The following is a 9534-nucleotide window of genomic DNA, read 5'->3' on the forward strand; positions in this document are numbered from 1 at the left end:
GGTGTTGTAAGGGTAGCGCAGGAATCACTTTCCATATTTTAATTGAAGTGTGTTAACAACACAACTTTTGATAATTTATAATTATTTCGACATTTTGTCCATCAAAATATTAACCAATTAGTTGTAGTCACAGTCATCAAAACAATTTACTTCATATCGAAGCTAGGCATCGACTTTTTTTATCGAAAATTATCAAAAAAATATCGATAATCGATAATTATTGATATTTTGATAATTATCAAGATATCGATAATTCGATATATCGATATTTTGGTCCGAAATTCCGATATTTATCGGTTTATTCCTATATATCGGTATATCGGTATATTATCATGAATTTTCAGATAAATATTAAAATATCGATATTTTATAATTATCGATAATTATCAAATTATCGATAACGATATGATTAATCGATTATCGATAATTTCTTTCGATTGATATTATCGATAATTTTAAACGTCTCCCATCCCTAATCGAAGCCACATTCTGTTACTTTAGTTTAGTAGAAAAATACAATAAATACACACATGCATGCGTATGATGCGTATGCGAATTTTTTACATTGACACTGACTTGTACATTTTGTAACTTTTCAGACATGTCAAATGATTAAATGGTCATTGTTACATTTTTAGCGTCCATGTGTTGATGTCGAATTAATCGAAAATATTATTTTCAATTTTCCTCGATTAGAGATACGTCTGTGAGTAATTGAAACTTACGGTAAGGTTTGATTGCTCCGAAACAAATTTTCTTCTTTGATTTTATCGATTTTATACTATTTATTGGTTAAAAAAAAATTGTCAAGAAATTTTGAATTTGGTGCGGAATCGTTGTGGACATAAAGTTCTGTTTCGGTAAATCAGCGTCGAACAGATGACGCTAGCATTAAGTTCAAAATGTGTGGAAACGTTGGAACTTAAAAATATAAGGAATCACATAATTTCTTTCTAATCATTCTGAGGTGGCTGTACCTACAAAACTTTTTTTTGGATATGAAAAAAAATGAGTGATGCTATTCGACCGCGCGGGCAAATAGCCATTCCTAGCAGTGACGACTATTTGACCGCGCGGGCGAATAGCCATTCCTAGCAGTGACGATTATTTGACCGCTAGCGGGCGAATAGCCAGATCTAGCAGTGTAGACTATTTGAACGCGCGGTCAAATAGCCATTCACATGAGTCCAGACTATTTGTCCGCGCGGGCGAATAGCCAATCCTTTGACTCCTGATATATTTTTTCATTCAAGTGGTAATTATTAAAGATGAGAGGGAACTCTATCTGTTAAGGGCTTTCAAAACTTGAAATTCAAGCTACTACAAACCGAGAAACATCATAACATAATATTAATATTGATTCACCCTTTTGTAAATAATCTTACTTACACCAACGCATAGCGCACAGTTTTTCACGTTTCTACTAAGGCCTCCAAATCACGAAACATTGTAAAATTAATTCAATTATTTATTTGGGACTGCGAAAGTGGACTGGACTGACTCACATTTCACATAGAGCGCTGTGATCTGGATCCACTCCCAATTAGACAGCTTTTTAAAAGCGATAGTAGCAGTCATACATGACATCTAACTGCGCCTTTGCCTTGACTAGTTTCAAGTTCTCTGCAGGACCATAGAGGGCATCATTATCATTACCAAGGGGGTAATCACTAGTAAATCAGTAAATCAAGTAAATCACGGTAAATCACAAAAAATTTTGAAAAATTTTTGAAAATTTTTTAATTGTCACTGGATTACATTTCGAAGTATCGTGGCCGTAAACATATAGGATAAATTTCATGAACTAATACAAATTGAAGTAAATAGATTCAAATTTAGTAGAAACTTCATTTTTGATTTACTTGATTTACTGTGATTTACTGTGATTTACCGTGATTTACCGTGATTTACTGAGCTAGTAAATCAGTGATTTCCCCTCGATCATTACACACGTTACATGACTGTCCTAAATGTTATCACTTAAATATTACTGTGCATGCAGTCAAACTAGTTACTTTATGTATTTTCAATATAGTGAAACATTATGGAGAATTACCGGGATCTGACAGTCCACATCCATCATACATACCCCTCCATGCATCGCAAAACATCGCGAAAGTAGACCTCCAGCACTAATCTACTCTAATATGTGTGAAACGTCTAAGACTCAAAAAAAGTTTCGTAAAAGGAAAATCTACTCCGATCTGCGTGAAACACCTAGTTTTAAAATTTAGTTTGTAAAGGGAAATTTTCTGTAATTTGTCCGAAACGCCTTGGTTTATGATTTAATTTATAAAATTTATAAAAATTGACAACTTAGCTATATTATAAAATTATTGTATCTGGATGTAAAACAAGCAAATACCATCGAGTTGTATTACACACAACGAGCTTTAGCGACATTTTTTGCAATGTATCGCATTCATTTTTGCGAACAAAAAAGAAGAAAAACCTATTCTTTTCGATAGTGGAAATTATCAATCTAGACTTACCTATGTGATAACTATCGTGCCTGTTATTTGCATGAAAAAGTTAGATACGGGTATTTAGATGATATTTTACGAAATATATTTCCCAAAAATATAGCTTGAAACAAAAAAATGTCAAATGATTTCACGATAGAAGCGGTCAAATAGTCTACAAAGGAAGAACTGGCTATTCGACCGCGCGATCAAATAGTCTACTAAAGAAGAACTGGCTATTCGACCGCGCGGGTGAATAGTCTACTAAAGAAGAACTGGCTATTTGGCCGCGCGGTCGAATAGTCACTCCGAAAAAAAATACCGTAAAGGGTTCACATGACGTCTACACATACACAAGCGACATTTTGTCGTACATGTTACTTATATACTTTTTAAATTGATCGGACTACCTGCGACAAAGTTACTACTACATATGTTCATTGCTTATGTGCTTATGTTCTACGTACATGCGGGGTTTCATGACAACAAAATTAAGTAGAGTCATGAATCTCAGTGACCGAATTGGCTAGAGCGTAATCTTCTTATGCATAAAATCGTGAGTCATAAAATATCTTCCCGTAACAAACATTTTTGTTTCGTTTTTTTTTAATCAAAATAAATTGCAAATAAACTATGATGATCTCTTTATCGTAATAAGTAGAGTTTCGATTGAACGAATAAACGAATATTTGCTGCGCACTGAGGCCTTACACTTTTTTACATATTGATTAGAGGTCCACCCATGATGACGAAGAAGTAGAAAGATTATATGAAGATGTCGAGACGTCCACCCATGATGACGAAGAAGTAGAAAGATTATATGAAGATGTCGAGAAAGCTCTGGACGAAAACCCTTCACATTACAAATATCTAATCGGTGATTTCAATGCGAAGCTGGGAAAACGAGAAGAAGACTCCGAAGTTTCTGTTGGTAGTTTTAGCAACGACCAAAGAAATGAGCGTGGAAATACTTTACTCAACTTCTTACAGCAACACAATTTGTACGCAATGAATTCATTTTTTGCAGGAAAGCCTCAACGGAAATGGACTTGGGCTAGTGCAGATGGTGTAACGAAAAATGAGATCGATTACATCATAACTGGCTGTAAGTCAACCGTTAAGAACGTTACGGTCCTAAACAATTTTTCAACCGGTAGTGATCACCGAATGGTTCGTGCAAGAGTCACGTTAAATACCAGATTTCAAAGATCACAACTAGTTCAGAAAAGTGAAAGGATTGACGTACAACGGCTTTACACACAAAATGAAGAATTTGCTACGAAAATGACTGCCGAATTAGATAACGTCAACAATCAATGTGAAACATTGGACGAATTGAATACCAAAATCGTCGATACAATAATGGGTTTCATGAAATCCAAATGCAAATCCGTCCAAGGGAAAGAATCAAAACTCAGCAGAGAAACATTAGACCTGATCGCAAGCAGAGCAGAGTTGGTAAAAAACGGAGGACGAGATTCGGTGGAATACCGGAACCTGTCTAAAAGTATCAACAAAGCAAGGAGATCAGATGAAAGAAAATATAATGTCCAATTGGCTCAAAACATAATTGAAGCTAACTGCAATATGAAAGTCCTACGAAGAAAAATGACAAACGCCAAAAAAGAAATCTTCAAATTACGAGACAAAACAGGAACGATCCAAACGGATCGAAATGCGATATTAAACATTGCAACAGAATTTTATGAGAATTTGTTTTCTTCAGCAAGACAGAGCCCAACGGAAGAAACCGAAGATAGACCAATAATAAGAAACGTGGGATCGGAGGATATGCCCGACATAACTGTTGATGAAGTCAAAGCTGCAGTAGCCGAGATGAAAAACAAAAAGTCTCCCGGAGAAGATGGTGTTCCAGTGGAAGCCATTAAACTAGGTGGAGACTCATTATTAAAGGCAATCACGGCTTTGTTTAATCAATGTCTCCAATGGGAAGAAGTACCAGAAGCCTGGGAAAATGCGGTAATTACATTGCTGCATAAAAAAGGAGACATAACAAAGCTGGAAAATTACCGACCCATAAGCCTATTGTCAACACTCTACAAGTTGTTTATGAAAATCATTACGAAGAGGAACACTAACAAGTTCGACTTCTACCAACCTGTTGAACAAGCTGCTTTCAGATCTGGTTTCAGCACAAACGACCATTTGCAGGTGATGAGAACGCTTATTGAGAAGTGTCGTGAATACAACATCGACATAGTCTTGCTATTCATAGACTTCGAAAAAGCTTTCGATTCAGTGGAAACATGGTCGATATTGGACGCATTAGACGAATGTAGAGTAGACTCAAGGTACTCCAACACAATTCGATATGTGTACAAAAATGCTACTTCATGTATAAAACTTCATAAGAGCACGGAGAAATTCAGAATTGGCCGAGGTGTAAGGCAGGGTGACACCATTTCACCGAAATTATTCACGGCGATTCTGCAGAGTATTTTTAGGAAGTTAAACTGGAGTAAAATGGGATTAAAGATAAATGGAGAGTACCTGAGCAATCTCCGCTTCGCTGATGACATTGTACCGATAGCAGCGAATCTAGGTCAGGCTCAGCTTATGCTACAACAGTTAAGTGAAGAGGCGAGCAAAGTTGGCCTCAAGATGAACTTATCGAAAACAAAAGTCATGACCAACATCGGGGACGATAGAGAAATCAAAATTGGTGACACTGTCATTGAACGAGTCGACAGCTATGTATATCTAGGACATAAACTGAAGTTAGGTCTGGACAACCAAACTGCAGAAATAAGACGTAGGATTGGTCTTGCATGGGCAGCGTTCGGAAAACTCAGACTAATTTTCAAAAGCAAAATGAATAATAGTCTGAAACGCAAAGTTTTCGACACTTGTGTCCTTCCAGTGCTCACTTATGGAGCGGAAACGTTAACTTTAACAAAAGCATCCGAAGATAAATTGAGAGTGACACAAAGAGCCATGGAACGGAGTATGCTTGGAATAACACTCAGAGACAGAATGACGAATCAATGGATTCGACAACAAACCAGGGTCGTTGATGTCATGGAAAGAATAGCATCTCTGAAATGGAGCTGGGCGGGACATATTGCAAGAAGGACAGACGAACGTTGGACCAAAAAGATCATGAACTGGCGACCATATAAAAGACGAGCTATAGGTAGACCACCAGAGAGATGGACAAACGGAATTAAGAATATTGCAGGTACAAACTGGCAGCAAATGGCAATGGATCGTACGAAATGGAAAGAAGTTGGAGAGGCCTACATCCAGCAGTGGATAGAAACAGGCTGAAAAAGAAGAAGAAGAAGAAGATTAGAGGTGTGCGGGCCGATGTTTTTGTGAAGCCCGTCCGGCCCGAAGCCCGGTCCGAAATTCATTTTTAAAGCCCGGCCCGAACTGGCCCGACGTATTTATAGCCCGTCCGGGGCCGATCGGGCCGGATAAAAACTCGGATGGGCCGACATTTTCGGGCGGCCCTAAAGCAAATTTCATATAAAAAAGTGCGTGAAACTTTGAAAATGATTTTTTAGGTCCGGTCCAAGCTCAGCCCGACAGATTTGAAGCCCGCCCGGCCCAGACCCGGTCGGGCCGGATAAAAAACCGGGCGGCCCGACATTTTCGGGCGGCCCGCACATCTCTACATATTGATTACAATGTCACATTTCTCGGCAATCGAAAGGCTAATTAATTTACAGAAATCCTGAGATGAAACACACAAAAAATTAGATTTTAAATGATTCGTTTAGTCAAAATTTGATTATTTTTCGTTCTAAAAAAAAACCACATGGCGTCTACACATACACGCGCGACATTTTGTAGTATGTACATGTTGCTTATGTACTTTACAAACTGAGTCGAACGTTGCGACATAAGAGTTTATATATTTGATATACTCGAAGACTTGGTGGTCGAATGGTTAGCACAGTTTGCTGATGTGTCAGAGATTCCGAGTTCGAATCTCCGACGGGTCACTGGTTTTTTTCTTCAAAATAAAAAACGGAAATAAAATTTACCCTAGAAGAGTAATAAAATTATATCCCTAGACAACCAGAATAACGTATGCTTAGAGTTTATATACAGAAACAAGTAATGTATGAAATAGTCACACATGGAAGATAAAACAGCATACATTGGATGCTGCTTGGTAGTTCATTACACTCGGAATCAATTTTGTGAACTCGCGAACTCACTCGTGTGGTTTTAAGCAACTCGCTTTGGAAACGGTTATTTTGACTCGTGTAGTTGCATACCTCGCCTTCGGCTCGGATATGCAAATTCTACCTTGTCAAAATAACCGTTTCCAAAGCTTGTTTCTTATAACCACACTTGTGAGTTCGGCTTGTATCACTTGATGCCTCATGTAATGAACTACCTCCGCAGCATCCAACGTAATCTACTATTATCATATGAGCGAAAACGAGACAACAACAGTTTGTACCTGCAATATTCTTAATTCCGTTTGTCCATCTCTCTGGTGGTCTACCTATAGCTCGTCTTTTATATGGTCGCCAGTTCATGATCTTTTTGGTCCAACGTTCGTCTGTCATTCTTGCAATATGTCCCGCCCAGCTCCATTTCAGAGATGTTATTCTTTCCATGACATCAACGACCCTGGTTTGTTGTCGAATCCATTGATTCGTCATTTTGTCTCTGAGTGTTATGCCAAGCATACTCCGTTCCATGGCTCTTTGTGTCAGTCTCAATTTATCTTCGGATGCTTTCGTTAAAGTCAACGTTTCCGCTTCATAAGTGAGCACTGGAAGGACACAAGTGTCGAAAACTTTGCGTTTCAGACTATTATTCATTTTGCTTTTGAAAATGAGTCTGAGTTTTCCGAACGCTGCCCATGCAAGACCAATCCTACGTCTTATTTCTGCAGTTTGGTTGTCCAGACCTAACTTCAGTTTATGTCCTAGATATACATAGCTGTCGACTCGTTCAATGACAGTGTCACCAATTTTGATTTCTCTATCGTCCCCGATGTTGGTCATGACTTTTGTTTTCGATAAGTTCATCTTGAGGCCAACTTTGCTTGCCTCTTCACTTAACTATTGTAGCATAAGCTGAGCCTGACCTAGATTCGCTGCTATCGGTACAATGTCATCAGCGAAGCAGAGATTGCTCGTGTACTCTCCATTTATCTTTATTCCCATTTTACTCCAGTTTAACTTCTTAAAAATACTCTGCAGAATCGCCGTGAATAATTTCGGTGAAATGGTGTCACCCTGCCTTACACCTCGGCCAATTTTGAATTTCTCCGTGCTCTTATGAAGTAGCATTTTTGTACACATATCGAATTGTGTTGGAGTACCTTGAGTCTACTCTACATTCGTCTAATGCGTCCAATATCGACCATGTTTCCACTGAATCGAAAGCTTTTTCGAAGTCTATGAATAGCAAGACTATGTTGATGTTGTATTCACGACACTTCTCAATAAGCGTTCTCATCACCTGCAAATGGTCGTTTGTGCTGAAACCAGATCTGAAAGCAGCTTGTTCAACAGGTTGGTAGAAGTCGAACTTGTTAGTGTTTCTCTTCGTAATGATTTTCATAAACAACTTGTAGAGTGTTGACAATAGGCTTATGGGCCGGTAATTTTCCAGCTTTGTTATGTCTCCTTTTTTATGCAGCAATGTAATTACCGCATTTTCGCAGGCTTCTGGTACTTCTTCCCATTGGAGACATTGATTAAACAAAGCCGTGATTGCCTTTAATAAGGAGTCTCCACCTAGTTTAATGGCTTCCACTGGAACACCATCTTCTCCGGGAGAATTTTTGTTTTTCATCTCGGATACTGCGACCTTGACTTCATCAACAGTTATGTCGGGCATATCCTCCGATCCCACGTTTTTTATTATTGGTCTATCTTCGGTGTCTTCCGTTGGACTCTGTCTTGCTGAAGAAAACAAATTCTCATAAAATTCTGTTGCAATATTTAATATCGCATTTCGATCCGTTTGGATCGTTCCTGTTTTGTCTCGTAATTTGAAGATTTCTATTTTGGCGTTTGTCATTTTTCTCCGTAGTACTTTCATATTGCAGTTAGCTTCAATTATGTTTTGAGCCAATTGGACATTATATTTTCTTTCTACGGCATTTTCAGCAGGTTTTTCTGGAGGATTATCGGATAGAGACAATTGGTATGTGGATTCCGGCGCATCAGCTCATTTTACAATGCGTGACGACTGGATGCAGACACAACAGCCACCAAAAATGAGAGAAATCATCGTCGCAAATGATGCAAAGCTACCAGTGAAAGCGTCAGGCAAAGTGATGATGAACGTGGATTGTGGTGGTGACAGTAATGAAATTTCTATCAACAACGTGCAACATGTACCAGAATTATCAGCGAATTTGTTGTCTGTTTCGCAACTAGTTTTGAAAGGATTCACTGTTAACTTCGACAAGAGTGGATGTCGCATAATTGATGCTGAGGGCAACATTTGCGCTACGGCAGCGTTGGTCAACAATGTTTTTAAGTTGAATGTCATCAAAGGTCAATGATTTTTGGCTGACACGAATAACGACAATGAATTATGGCATCGGAGGATGGGCCATCTGAATCAGAAATCGTTACTGAAGCTGAACAATGGTTTGGCTACCGGGATCAAATTTACACCGTCGAAAGATGACGCAACTTGCATTTCGTGTCTAAAGGGCAAACAATCCAGGTTTCCCTTTCCGAAGAAGGGCACCAGAGCAACATCAATTTTGGAATTGGTTCACTCAGATTTATGTGGTCCAATGGAAACGACTTCGATTGGTGGTGCCAAATATTACTTGACTTTCGTCGACGATTTTTCAGGAAAAGTTTTCGTCTACTTTCTGAAAGCGAAGTCAGAGGTTAAACAACGGTTCACAGAATTCAAAGCGTTGGTCGAAAATCAGTTGGACACCAAAATCAAAATCATCCGAACCGATAATGGGCTGGAATATTGCAACGAGTAGTTGGAAGCTCATTTCCGAACCAATGGTATTCGACACCAAACCAGTAACACGTAAACTCCACAACAAAATGGTATGGCGGAGAGGATGAACCGAACGCTAACCGAAAAGGCGAGGTGCATGATTTTC

This window comes from Bradysia coprophila, unplaced genomic scaffold (assembly GCF_014529535.1).
Source record: "Bradysia coprophila strain Holo2 unplaced genomic scaffold, BU_Bcop_v1 contig_111, whole genome shotgun sequence".
Classification (NCBI taxonomy): Eukaryota; Metazoa; Arthropoda; class Insecta; order Diptera; family Sciaridae; genus Bradysia; species Bradysia coprophila.